This window comes from Canis lupus, chromosome 7 (genome assembly GCF_048164855.1).
Source record: "Canis lupus baileyi chromosome 7, mCanLup2.hap1, whole genome shotgun sequence".
Lineage (NCBI taxonomy): Eukaryota > Metazoa > Chordata > Mammalia > Carnivora > Canidae > Canis > Canis lupus.
The window spans coordinates 52034223-52048035 of record NC_132844.1 but is presented as its reverse complement, the minus strand read 5'-3'; the positions used below and the strand labels follow the sequence as shown (position 1 = coordinate 52048035).

Sequence of the window (13813 nt, the reverse complement as noted above, 5' to 3'; positions counted from 1 at the left end):
AAACATTCACTATTACATGACTTTGATTAATGAGCTTTCCTAGGACGTTTGAAATAATAAACAGACAAAAGTCATACTCACATATTGGTAACATGACAGCCATGTAAAAGGAAGGACATCCATATACGGACGAAAAATGATCTTTTAAGTGATCCAAGAAAGAAAAACCATTTGCTGAACTCTGCTGCAGCTAAATGTTATTTTTTGAATCATAGTTGTTTTAAATCACCTACTGACACATTTTAACTGGAGCCCAGTGAAGTCCTTTATTCTTCAGTGTTAGGAAAGTATCAAATCATTAAATCATTAATCATAGGAAGTTTAAATCATTAAACTGTGAAGGAGATACCTAGAGAGAAGCAACTAAATATTTCACTGGGCAGGTAGCTCAAGGAGATGTGGATTATAAAGGGAAACTGATGTTTGTATATTCCTGACGATTATTTTGGTTTTTCTCCCCTCAGGCAGAAGCTGAGGAAGATTGTCATTCTGATACTGTCAGAGCAGAAGATGATGAAAATGAAAGCCCTGCTGAAACAGATCTGCAGGCATGTTTCTTCAAGTGTATATTCGATTCATTGCTTTCCATGCATAAGCAAAGATTGGTCGTACTTACGATTTATCAATTCTTTTTTAAAAAATTATTTATGTATGTAAGTAACCTCTGTCCTCATCATGGGGCTCGAACTCACAGCACCCTAGATCAAGAGTCCCATGCTCTTCTGACTGAGCCAGCCAGGTGCTCCAAGATTTATTGGTTCTTATTTGCATTGAATTTAACTGTATTTTCATGCTGGTTTACAGAATATGCAAATTAAAGCTGTGTTACAGATTTTTTTTAACCATTTGTCACCATATGTTATTATAGTATCATTGGCTATATATTCCATAAGGTATATTTTTTATTTCTGTAATACTTATTTTATAACTGGAAATTCATACTTAATATTCTTTAGCTATTTTGCCCATTGCCCCCTCTGCTACCCACCAGTTTCTTCTCTATATTTATGAATCTATTTCTGTATTTTGTTTGCTTGTCTTTTGTTTTGTTTTTTAGATTCTACACATAACTGAAATTATATGATATTCATCTTTCTCTGACTTAGTTGACAGTATAACCGCTAGGTCCATCCATGTTGTCAAAAATAGCAAGATCTCATTCCTTTTTGTGACTGAGTAATATTCCGTGTGTGTGTGTGTATGTGTGTGTGTACACAATACACCACATCTTTATCCATTTATCTGTTGATGGATACTTTAGGTTGCTTCCATATCTTGGCTATTTTTAACAATGCTGCAAAAAACAAGTACATGTATCTTTAAAAAAAAAAAATTTTTCTTTTTGGTTACATATATCTTTTCAAATTAGTGTTTTAGTTTCCTTTGGGTAAATACCCAGTAGTGAGGGATCCCTGGGTGGCGCAGTGGTTTGGCGCCTGCCTTTGGCCCAGGGCGCGATCCTGGAGACCCGGGATCGAATCCCACATCGGGCTTCCGGTGCATGGAGCCTGCTTCTTCCTCTGCCTATGTCTCTGCCTCTCTCTCTTTCTCTCTCTGTGACTATCATAAATAAATAAAAATTAAAAAAAAAAATACCCAGTAGTGGAATTACTGGATTGTATGCTATTTCCATTTTAATTTTTTTGAGGCACTTCCATGCTGTCTTCCAAAGTAGTTGGAATAGTTCACAAGGATGCCATTTTTTCCCCCACATCCTTACCAACTTGTTACTTCTTACCTTTTTGATTCTAGCCATTCTGACAGGTGCGAGGTTAATATCTCCTTGTGGTTTTGATTTTCATTTCCTGATGATTAGTGATGTTGAATATCTTTTCATGTTAACTTTGGCCATTGTCTTTTTTTAGAAAAATGTCTATTCAAGTCCTCTGCCCATTTTTAATAGAATTATTTGTTTTATTAGTATTGAATTATATAAATTCTTTATATATTTTGGATTATCATTTGCAAATCTCTTCTCCCATCAGTAGGTTGCCTTTTTCTCTTGTTTCCTTTGCTATGAAAAGCTTTTTATTTTGATGTGGTCCCAGTAGATTATTTTTGCCTTTGTTTCCCTTGCCTGAAAAGACGTATCCATAAATATATTGCTAAGGCCAGTGTTTAAGAGATTACTGCCTGTGTTTTCTTCTATGAGTTTTATGGTTTCAGGTCTCATATTTAGGTCTTTAATCCATGTTGAGTTTGTTTGTGTGTGGTATGAGAAAATGGCCCAGTTTCATACTTTTGCATGTAGCTGTCTAGCTTTCCTAGCACCATTTATTGCAGAGACTGTTCTTTTCCTCATTGCATATTCTTAACTCCTTTGTTGTACATTAATTGACCATTTAGGTGTGGGCTTATTTCTGGGCTCTCTATTCTGTTCCATTGATCTTTGTGTCTGCTTTTGTCCCAGTACCATACTGTTTTGGTTAACGTAGCTTTATAGTGTATCTTAAAATCCAGACTTGTGATACTTCGAACTTTGTTCTTTTTCAAGATTGCTTTGGCTTTTCAGGGTCTGTGTGGTTACATATGAATCTTAGGATTATTTGTTCTATTTCTGTGAAAAATATTCTTGATATTTTGACAGGGATTGCATTGAATCTATGATTTGATTTGGGTAGTTGGACATTTTAACAATATTAATTCTTCCAATCCACAAACATGGGATATCTTTCCATTTATTTGTGTTGTCTTCCATTTGTTTCATCAACATCTTACAGTTTTTTTTATTTTTTATTTATTTATTTATTTTTTAATTTTTATTTATTTATGATAGTCACACAGAGAGAGAGAGAGAGAGAGGCAGAGACACAGGCAGAGGGAGAAGTAGGCTCCATGCACCGGGAGCCCGATGTGGGATTCGATCCTGGGTCTCCAGGATCGCGCCCTGGGCCAAAGGCAGGCGCTAAACCGCTGCGCCACCCAGGGATCCCTATTTTTTATTTTTTATTTTTTTTATTTTTTAAATTTTTAAAATTTTTTTTATTTTTTTAAATTTTTTTATTTTTATTTTTATTTTTTTTATTTTTATTTTATTTTTTTATTTATTTGTGATAGTCACAGAGAGAGAGAGAGAATGAGGCAGAGACACAGGCAGAGGGAGAAGCAGGCTCCATGCACCGGGAGCCCGATGTGGGATTCGATCCCGGGTCTCCAGGATCGCGCCCCGGGCCAAAGGCAGGCGCCAAACCGCTGCGCCACCCAGGGATCCCATCTTACAGTTTTTAAAGTAGAGCTCTTGGGCAGCCCACGTGGCTCAGCAGTTTAGTGCCGCCTTTGGCCCAGGCCGTGATCCTGGGGACCCGGGATCGAGTCCCACGTTGGGCTCCCTGCATGGAGCCTGCTTCTCCCTCTGCCTGTGTCTCTGCCTCTCTCTCTCTCTCTCTCATGAATAAATAAATAAAATCTTAAAAATAAAGTAGAGCTCTTTTACCTTCTTGGTTAAGTTTATTCCTAGATAATTTCTCTCAGGTGCAATTGTAAATGAGATTGTCTTCTTAATTTGTCTTTTTTTTTTTGTCTTTTTGCTACTTTGTTCTTAGTGTACAGAAGCGTATCAAATTTCTAAATATTTGTATCCTACAGCTTTGCTAATAAATTCATTTGTTACTTCGATAGTTTTTTGGTGGAGTCTTTAGGATTTCCTGTATATATCTGGAAATAGTGACAGTTTTATTTCTTCCTTAACAATCTGGATACCTTTTCCTTTTTTCTTTCTTTCCCTTTCCTTCCTTCTTTCTTTTCTTTCTTCTTTCTCTCTCTCTCTCTCTCTCTCTCTCTCTCTCTTTCTCTCTCTTTCTCTCACTTTCTTTTTGAGAGAGAGAATGCACACGAATTAGGGAAGGGGTGGAGGAGAGGGGAGAGAGAAAATCCCAAGCAGGCTCCATGCCCAGTGCACAGCCTGATGCGGTGCTCAATCCAATAACTCTGATATCATGACCTGGGCCAAAATCAAGAGTTGGACCGACTTAACCAACTGAGCCAACCAGGCACCTCATGGATACCTTTTATTTCTTGTTTGATTGTTGCTGCTAGCACTTCTAGTACTGTGTTGAATAAAAGTAGTGAGTGGTCATCCTTGTCCTGTTCCTGATCTTAGAGGGAAAACTTCTGCTTTTTCTACCATTGAGTATGATATTTATTAGCTGTGCGTTTGTCAAATATGGCCTTTATTATGTTGAGGTATGTTCCCTCTGAACTCACTTCAAAAAAAAAAAAAAAAAGATTTTATTTCTTTATTTATTCATGGGAGACACAGAGAGGGAGAGAGAGAGAGAGAAGCAGAGACATAGGCAAAGGGAGAAGCAGGCTCCGTGTGAGGAGCTTGATGTGGGACTCCATCCCAGGACCCCAAGATCATGACCTCTGAGAAACTAATCTCTGGCTAGGATGGTTGATTTGCAAGTGTTGAACCATCCTTGCATCCCTGGAATAAATTCTACTGATTGTGGTTCATGATCTTCTTAACATATTACTCAATTCAGTTTGCTAATATTTTGTTGAGGAATTGAACATCTGTAGATCATCAGAGATACTGGCCTGTAGTTTTCTTTTTTTCTAGTGTCTTTGTTGGTGATGTCAGGGTAATGTCAGGGTAATGCTGATATTGTAGAATAATTTTCCTTCCTCTTCTGTTTTTGAAATGGTTTGAGAAGACTAGGCATTAACTCTTCTTCAAATATTTGTTAGAGGGATCCCTGGGTGGCGCAGCGGTTTGGCGCCTGCCTTTGGCCCAGGGCATGATCCTGGAGACCCGGGATCGAATCCCACATCGGGCTCCCGGTGTATGGAGCCTGCTTCTCCCTCTACCTGTGTCTCTGCCTCTCTCTCTCTCTCTCTGTGACTATCATAAGTAAATAAAATAAATAAAAAAATAAAAATAAAAAAAATCTTTAAAAAAAAAAAAAAAACAAATATTTGTTAGAAATCTCCTGTAAAGTCACCTGGTCTTGGACTTTTGTTTGTTTGTATTTTTGTTTGATTAGCAGTTCAATTTTGTTAAGGTCATTGATCTGTTCAAATTTTCTATTTTTTTATTCAATTCAGTTTTGGAAGACTATATTTTTCTAGGAATTTATCCATTTCTTCTAGGTTGTCCAACTTGTTGGCATATACTTTTTCATTATATTGTCTTGCATTTCTTTGTATGTCTGTGGTGTCAATTATTATTTCTCTTCTTTCATTTTTAAATTTATTTATTTGAATTATCTTTTTGTCCTGATGAGTCTGGCTAAATTCTCCCCCCACTCCCCCATATCCAGCTCTTTTTTTTTTTTTTTAAAGTCTTTCATTTATCTCTGCCCTGATCTTTATGATGTCCTTCTTTATACTAGCTTTGGATTTTGTTCTTTTTCTAGTTCCCTTAGGTGTCAGGTTAGATTGTTTATTTGAGATTTTTCTTGTTTTTTGAAGTAGAAACTTGTATCACTATGAATTTCCCTCTTAGAACTACTTTGACTGCATCCCAAAGATTTTGGGCCATTGTATTTCCATTTTCGCTTGTCTCCCATGTTTTTTTTTTTTATTTCCTCTTTGATTTCTTTGTCGATTTATTGGTTATTTTGTAATGTGTTATTTAGCCCCTTCGTGTATTTGTGGTTTTCCCAGTTTTTTTCTTGCAATTGATTTCTGGTTTCATAGTGTTGTGGTTAGAGAAAATGCTTCATATAATTTCAAACATTTTATTTTTTATTTTAATTACGACATAGTTAACGTACAGTATTATATTAGTTTCAGTATACAATAACATGTTTTAACAATTCCATATAAGCACCCAGTGCTTATTATAGCAAGTACACTCCTTAATCAACATCACCTATTTTATCCATCCTCCCATCCACCTTCCCTCTAGTAACCATCTCAAACTTTTCAAATTTGTTGAGACTTATTTTGTGGCCTAACATGTGATCTGTCTTGGAGAACATTTCATTTACACTTGAGAAATATGTGTATTCTGTTGATTTTGGTTGAAATGATCTATATATGTTAAAGACCAGCTAGTCTCCTGTGTTGGGTTTTTTGTTTTTTTTTGTTTGTTTGTTTGGTTTTGATTGATTTTTGTTTGTTTCCTTATTGATTTTTCTGCCTAGATGATCCATCCATTGATGTAAATGAGGTATTCATGTCCCCTACTATTAGTGTGTTACTGCCCATTTTTTCTATGTTAATATTTGCTTTATGTATTTTAAGTTCTCCTATATTGGGTGTATAGGTATTTATTTATAATTGTTATATTCTTTTTTTAAACTTTTTTTTTTATTGGAGTTCAATTTGCCAACATATAGCATAACACCCAGTGCTCATCCCGTCAAGTGCCCCCCTCAGTGCCCGTCACCCAGTCACCCCTATATCCTTTTTTTGGATTGATCTTATCTGTTTTTTTGTTTTTTTTTTTTTTTAATTTTTATTTATTTATGATAGTCACACAGAGAGAGAGAGAGGCAGAGACACAGGCAGAGGGAGAAGCAGGCTCCATGCACCGAGAGCCCGACGTGGGATTCGATCCCAGGTCTCCAGGATCGCGCCCTGGGCCAAAGGCAGGCGCCAAACCGCTGCGCCACCCAGGGATCCCGATCTTATCTGTTTTATACTATTCTATGGTGCCTTTCTTTGTCTCTTACTACAGCCTTTTTTTTTTTTTTTTAAGATTTTATGTATTTATTCATGAGCGACAGAGAGAGAGAGAGAGAGAGGCAGAGACACAGGCAGAGGGAGAAGCAGGCTCCATGCAGGGAGCCTGACAGGGGAGAGAGAGAGAGAGAGAGACAGAGACACAGGCAGAGGGAGAAGCAGGCTCCATGCAGGGAGCCTGACAGGACTCCATCCCAGGTCTCCAGGATCACACCCCCGGCTGCAGGTGGCGCTAAACCACTGTGCCACCGGGGCTGCCCTCTTACTACAGTCTCTATTTTAAAGTCTGCTTTGTTTGGTATAGGTATTGTTTTTGTTTTTGTTTTGCTTCCATTTGCATAATACAGATTTTTCTCTCTTCTTTCAGTCTGTCTTTGGATAATGAAGTCTTTTTTTTCCAACATACAATAAAGGGTACACTTTATTGGCTTATCTCCAAATATTTGTCACATTTTATTTTAGTCTTAAAAACTATTTTTGAAAAGAGAAGATTTACTGTGAATTAAATATTATATGTGGAAGTTGAAACTTCATAAAGCTCTTGGGCTTTGGTTTCTATGGTTGTCATCTTCATAGCTGAATAAATTATTTTTTCCTTTGGTAATAGTTTAGTCCCATTACATAAACTTTGGAAAACAGGTTTTTTGTAGTCTGATTTTTTAAAAAAATTATTTTAATTCCAGTTAGTTAACATACAGTGTTATATTAGTTTTAGGTGCACTGTACAGTGATTCAGCCATTCCATCTATCACCCAGTGCTCATTATGACATATGACAAGTGTACTCCTTAATCTCCATCACCTGTTTAACCTATTTTTCCACCCACCTCCCTTTTGGTAACCATCGTTTTATTCTCTATAGTTAAGAATTTTCTATAGTTAAGGGTTTGTCTCCTGTTTTGTTTTGTTTTTTTTTAATTTTTTTTTTTTTTATTTATGATAGTCACACAGAGAGAGAGAGAGGCAGAGACATAGGCAGAGGAAGAAGCAGGCTCCATGCACCGGGAGCCCGATGTGGGATTCGATCCCGGGTCTCCAGGATCGCGCCCTGGGCCAAAGGCTGGCGCCAAACCGCTGCGCCACCCAGGAATCCCCTGTCTCCTGTTTTTTATTTCCCTTTGCTCTTTTGTTTTGTAAATTCAACTTATGAGTGAAATCATATATTTGTCATTCTCTGACTGATCTCACTTAACATTAGACTCTTTAGCTCCATCAATGTTGCAAATGGCAAGATTTCATTCTTTTTTTATGGCTAAATAATATTCTGTTACACACACACCACATCTTTATCCATTCATAAATTAATGGGCACACTTGGGCTGCTTCCATATCTTGGCTATTGTAAATAATGCTGCTATAACTGTAGGGGTGCATGTATCCCTTTGATTCATGTTTTTGTACTTTTTTGGGTAAGTACTCAGTAGTGCAATTGCTGGATTGAAGAATAGTTCTATTCTTAATTTTTTTAAGAACCTCCAGGCTTTTCCACAGTAGCTGCATCAATTTGTGTTTCTACCAGCAGTGCACTAGGGTTCTTCTCCATGTCCTAACCAACATCTGTTGTTTCTTGTTGATTTTAGCCATTCTGATAGCCATTCTGGTACCTCATTGTAATTTCGATTTGTATTTCCCTGATGATGACTGATGTTGAGCATCTTTTCATGTCTTTTTTGGCCATCTGTATGGAGTAATGTGTATATCTTCTTATTTTCAGATTGGGTTATTTGTTTTTTGGGGTATTGAGTTTTATAAGTTTTTAATTTTTTTTTCAGATACTAACTAGTTCTTTATTGTGGATGTGTAATTCATAAATATCTTTTCCCATTCCATAGATTGCCTTTTAGTTTAGTTGATTGTTTCTTTTGCTATAGCTTTTTATTTTTTGAAGATTTATTTATCTATCTATCTATCTATCTATCTATTTATTTATTTTAGAGAGCATGTGGGGGGAGGAGAAGGGGGAAAGAAATATAAGTAGATGCTGCATTAAGTGTGGAGCCCAACTCAGGACTTGATCTCGTGGCCTTGAGATCACAACCTGAGTTGAAACCAAGAGTTGGATGCTTAATTGCGCCACCTGGGCACCCCAGCAGCTTTTTATTTTGATATAGTCCTCCACCAGTTTATTTTTGCTTTTGGTTTCCTAACCTCTGGAGACATATCTAGGAGAAAGTTGGCATGGCCAATGTCAGAGAAATTACTGTCTTTGCTCTTAATAGAATTTTTATGGTTTCAGATGTCACATTTAGGTCTTTAATCCATTTTGAATATGTTTGTGTAAAGTCTAAGAAGGTGGTCCAGTTTAATTCTTTGCATGTTGCTATCCATTTTTCCCAACATCATTTGTTGGAGAGACTCTCTCTCTCATTCGATATTCTTTCCTGCTTTGTCAAAGATTAATTGACCATATTATAGCTGTGGGTTTTTCATATATGGCCTTTATTATGTTGACCTTTGTCAACATAATAAAACATAAAAACATAAAAACCCTCTAAACTTTGTTGAGGGTTTTTATCATGAATGGATGTTGTACTTTGTCAAAAGCTTTTTCTGCATCTATTAAAATGATTACATGGTTCTTCTCCTTTATCTTCTTGATGTGATGTATCACATTGGTTGCCTTGTGAAGATTGAACCACGCTTGCAACCAAGGAGTAAATCGTATTTGATTGTGGTAAATAATTTGTTTTTAACATATTGCTGGATTCAGTTTGCTAGTTTTTGTTGAGGATTTTTGCATCTATGTTTGTCAGGGACGTTGGCCTGTCATTCTCTTTTTTTGTGGTGCCTTTATCTGGTTTTGTTATCAGGGTAATTCAGGCCTCATAGAATGAATTTAGAAATTTTCCTTCCTTTTCTACTCTTTTGGAATAGTTTGAGAAGAATAGGTATTAACTCTTCTTTAAATGTTTGGTAGAGCTTTGTGTAGTGGCAGTATCATAGCTAATAAAGTTTATCCAAGGCACAATTATTGCTAATTAAATGTTTGGTAGAATTCCCTGTGAAGCCATCTGGTCCTGGACTTTTGTTTGTTAGGAGTTTTTTTAAATTACTGATTCGGTTTCTTTGCTAGTTATAAGTCTGTTCAATTTTCTGTTTCTTCCTTTTTGGGTTTTAGTAGTTGATGTGTTTCTAGAAATTTATCCATTTTTTCTAGATGTCTGTTTGTTGGGATATAATTCTTCACAATATTCCTGTAATTGTTTGTATTTCTGTGGCATTGGTTGTTATTTCTCCACTCTCATTTGTGATTTTGAGTCCTTTCTCTTGTTAAGTCTGGTTAGAGGTTTATCAACTTTATTATTTTTTTTTCCTAAACACCCTGCTCCTGGTTTCATTGATGTATTATATTGGTGTTTTTGTTTGTTTTGGGGTTTTTTTGTTTTGTTTTGTTTTTTTTCTTCTTTTTTTTAAGATTTTATTTATTTATTTGAGAGAGAGTGAGCAAGAAAAGGAGCAGATAGAGGGGCAGAGGGAGAGGGAGAAGCAGACTCCCTGCTGAGCAGGGAGCCCGACATGGGGCTCCATGGGGCTCCATCGCAGGACTCCAGGATCATGACCTGAGCCAAAGGCCGATGCTTAATTGACTGAGCCACCCATGTGCCCCTGTTTTTTTTTTTTTTTTTTAAGTTTCTACATCATTTATTTCTGCTCTGATCTTTACTATTTTCTTCCTTCTGGTTTTAGGTTTTGTTGTTTTTCTAACTCTTTTAGGTGTAAGATTAGATTGTATTTGAGATTTGTCTTGTTTCTTGAGGTGACCTGCATTGCTATAAACTTCCCTTTTAGAATCAATTTTGCTGCATCTCAAAGGTTTTTGATGTGTTTTCATTTTCATTTGTTTCCATGTACTTTTTAAATTTCTTCTCTATTTCCTGGTTGACTCATTCATTGTTTAGTATCATGTTATTTAATCTCCATATATCAATCTTTTCAAGTGATTGACTTCCAGTTTCATAGTGTTACAGTCAGAGAAGATGCATGGTATGGCTTTACTCTTCTTGGCATTTGGTGAGGTGTGTTTTGTAAGCTAATATGTGATATACTTTGAAGAATGTCCATGTGCACTTGAAAAGAATGTGTATTCTTTCTCATTTTGCGTAATTCTTTTTTCTCTTTCTTCAGCTTGATTATTTTCCATTATTTTGTCTTTTAAGTCATTGATTCATTCTTCTGCTTCTTCCAGTTTGCTATTCATTCCATTAAATGTGTTTCTCATTTCGTTTATTGAATCCTTTATCTCTATGTTATTCCTTATCTCTTTGTTAATGATCTCACTGATGTCTTTTACTCTTCCCATGTCCAGTGAGTATCTTTATGATCATTACCCTAAATTCATTAGCAAGCAAATTACTCATGTCTGTTTCACTTATATCTCTGGTCGTGGCCTTCTCCTATTCTTTCATTTGGACAGGTCCAAAATGTCTTCTCATTTTGTCTAAGTCTCTGTGCCTATTTCTCTGTATTAGGAAAGTCAGCTGTGTCTCCTGCCCTTGAGAGTAATGGCCTTATGAAGAAAAGGTCCTATAGTGCCCTACAGTCTAGTATCTCCTGTTCCCCAGGGTCTGGTGCTTCAGCGAGTGTCTCAGTTGTGTGCTGTATGCATTCTGCTGCTTTAGCCTTCAGGCCAATCTGCAGAGGCTCTCTTTGCCTGTTATGGGCAGTGCTTGGTCCTTGGCCGAACGTGTTAAGTTTTAACCAGGTGTGCTCTGGTCTGCTTGTGAAATGATACCTGTCACCACTACCACTGGAACTGAGGCCGTGCAGAACTCCTGGGTTGGGAAACATGGTGTGGACAGGGATTTAGGCTGGGCTTTGAGGGGAGAGGAGGCCTTCCACAATGGGATAAGGCAGTTGTGACTAGGAAGGGTGGTACCTCTGGAATATGGAGTGGTGGAGTTTGGTATAAGTAAGTTAGGGAGCAATTGTCCACTCTTTGCTCTCCCCCTGTGTGCTAGTCTGCGTCTAGCCCATCTCTATAACTGGGACTGCCTCCTGGCTGCAGTGGCCATGATCTGTTTCTCTCCGATGTTGTCTTCACACGTTCTATCTTCTTCGATGTGGCCTCTTCTCTACCTTTAGTTGTGGAGTTTGTTCTGCCAGTCTTCAGGTCAATTTCTGAAGTATTTAGAATGATTTGATAGTTGTCTAGTTGTATTTGTGGGATGAAGTGATCCTAGGGTCCTCCTACTCTGCCACCATCTTTCAGACTTTGAAGTGAGTCTCTTGTAGGCAGCATATAGGTGGGTCTTGTTTTTTTTATCCATTCACCACCCTATCTTCTCATTGGAGCATTTGGTCCATTTACATTTAAAATACTTGTTGATAGGTATATTCTTATTGCCATTTTGTTCATTGTTTTTTGGGTTTTGTAGTTTTTCTCCGTTCCCTTTTTCATCTCCTCTCTTCCCTTGTGATTGATGACTTTTCTTTAGTGTTATGTTTGGATTCCTTTTTCTTTATATTTTTGTTTATCTATTACGGTTTTTCATGTATGGTTACCATGGGGTTCATTTATCACATCCTATGCATATACCAGTCTATATTAAGTTGATGGTCACTTAAGTTCAAATGCATTCTAAAGCACTAAATTTTCATTACCTGTTACCTGTTTTTTGTATTTGACATCTTATTTTACGTCTTTTTAGTTTGTGTATCCCTTGACTGATTTTTATAGATGTAGTTGTTTATCATGTTAGTCGTTTAACTTTCATATTGCATTAAGTTTTTTTTTTTTTATTAAGTTTTAATCTATTACCTTTACTATATGTTTGCTTTTACTAGTGAACTTTTTTCCTATCAATATCTTCTTCTAATTATGGCCTTTTCTTTCCACTTAAAGGATTCTTTTTAACATTTGTTGTAAGGCTGGTTTAGTGGTAATGAATTTAACTTTTTCTGTCTGGAAAACTCTTATTATGAGTAATAGCCTTGCTGAGTAGAGTATTCTTGGTTGTAGGTTTTTTTTTTCCTTTCAATACTTTGATAATAGCATGCTACCCTTTTCTGGCCTGCAGTTTCTGCTGAAAAATCAGCTGATAGCCTTATGGAGTTTCTCTTGTATATAACTGTTTTCTTTGATTTTAAGATCTTTCTTTCTTTCTTTCTTTCTTTCTTTCTTTCTTTCTTTCTTTCTTTTCTTTCTTTCTTTCTTTCTTTCTTTCTTTCTTTCTTTCTTTCTTTTCTTTTCTTTCTTTCTTTCTTTCTTTCTTTCTTTCTTTCTTTCTTTCTCTTTTTCTTTTTAAAGATTTTATTTATTTATTCATTAGAGACAGAGAGAAAGAGAGAGAAAGAGAGAGAGAGACACACAGGCAAAGGGAGAGGGAGCCTGACCTGGGACTTGATCCCGGGGCTCCAGGATCATGCCCTCGGCTGAAGGCGGCGCTAAACCGCTGAGCCACCTGGGCTGCCCAAGATTTCGTTCTTTATCATTACTTTTTGCCATTTTAATTATGGGTCCTGGTGTGGACTTACTTGGGTTCATCTTGTTGGGGCTCTCTGTGCTTCTTGGACCTGGATATCTGTTTCCCTCTCCAGACAGGGAAGTTTTCAGATATTCTTCAAATAAGTTTACTATCCCCCCCTTCTTCCTTTGGGAACCCCTGTAACACAAATATTATTACATTTGATGATTTTGCAGAGGTCCCTTAACCTGTTGTTCTTTTTGCAGAGGTCCCTTAACGTGTTGTTCTTTTTCCATTTTGCTATTGAGCTTAGTTGCTTTCCTTTATCCTGTCATTCACATCGCTGATCCATTCTTCTTTGTCCTCTGATCAGCTGTTGATTCCCTTAGTGTATTTTGCATTTCAGTTGCTGAGTTCTTCAGATCAGATTGGTTCTTTTTTATATTTTCTATCTCTTGGTTGAAGTTCCCACTGAGTTTATCAGTTTGTAACTCTGCTGAATAGCTTTATGACCATCACTTTGAACTCTTTATTAGGCACAATGTTTATCTTAGTTCCTTTAGCCTTTTTTTTTTTTTTTTTTTAAGCGATTTTTGTCTTGTTCTTTTCTGTCTCCTCATTTTGTCTGACTCTTTGTGTTTCTTTGTATTACGTAGGTCAGACACATGTCCTGGTCTTTAAGGTAGTGGCCTTGTGTAGAAGAAGTCCTGAGGTACTCTGTAGCTCAATCCCTTGGTCACCAGAACCAGGCACTCTATAAGCATCTTCTGTGTTGGCTGC

At 36.8% G+C, this 13813-nt stretch overlaps 1 protein-coding gene across 3 annotated transcripts in view; it reads left to right on the top strand.

The window, feature by feature from the left end:
- The first annotated feature begins 464 nt into the window (after positions 1-464).
- FBXO9 (F-box protein 9) overlaps positions 465-13813 on the top strand; it is a 45105-nt gene continuing 31756 nt past the window's right edge. For all 3 annotated transcript variants that reach the window (XM_072832639.1, XM_072832638.1, XM_072832640.1), the window contains exon 1: positions 465-548. The gene's annotated coding sequence lies outside the window, so the exon portion shown is untranslated. The remainder of the gene's footprint in view (positions 549-13813) is intronic.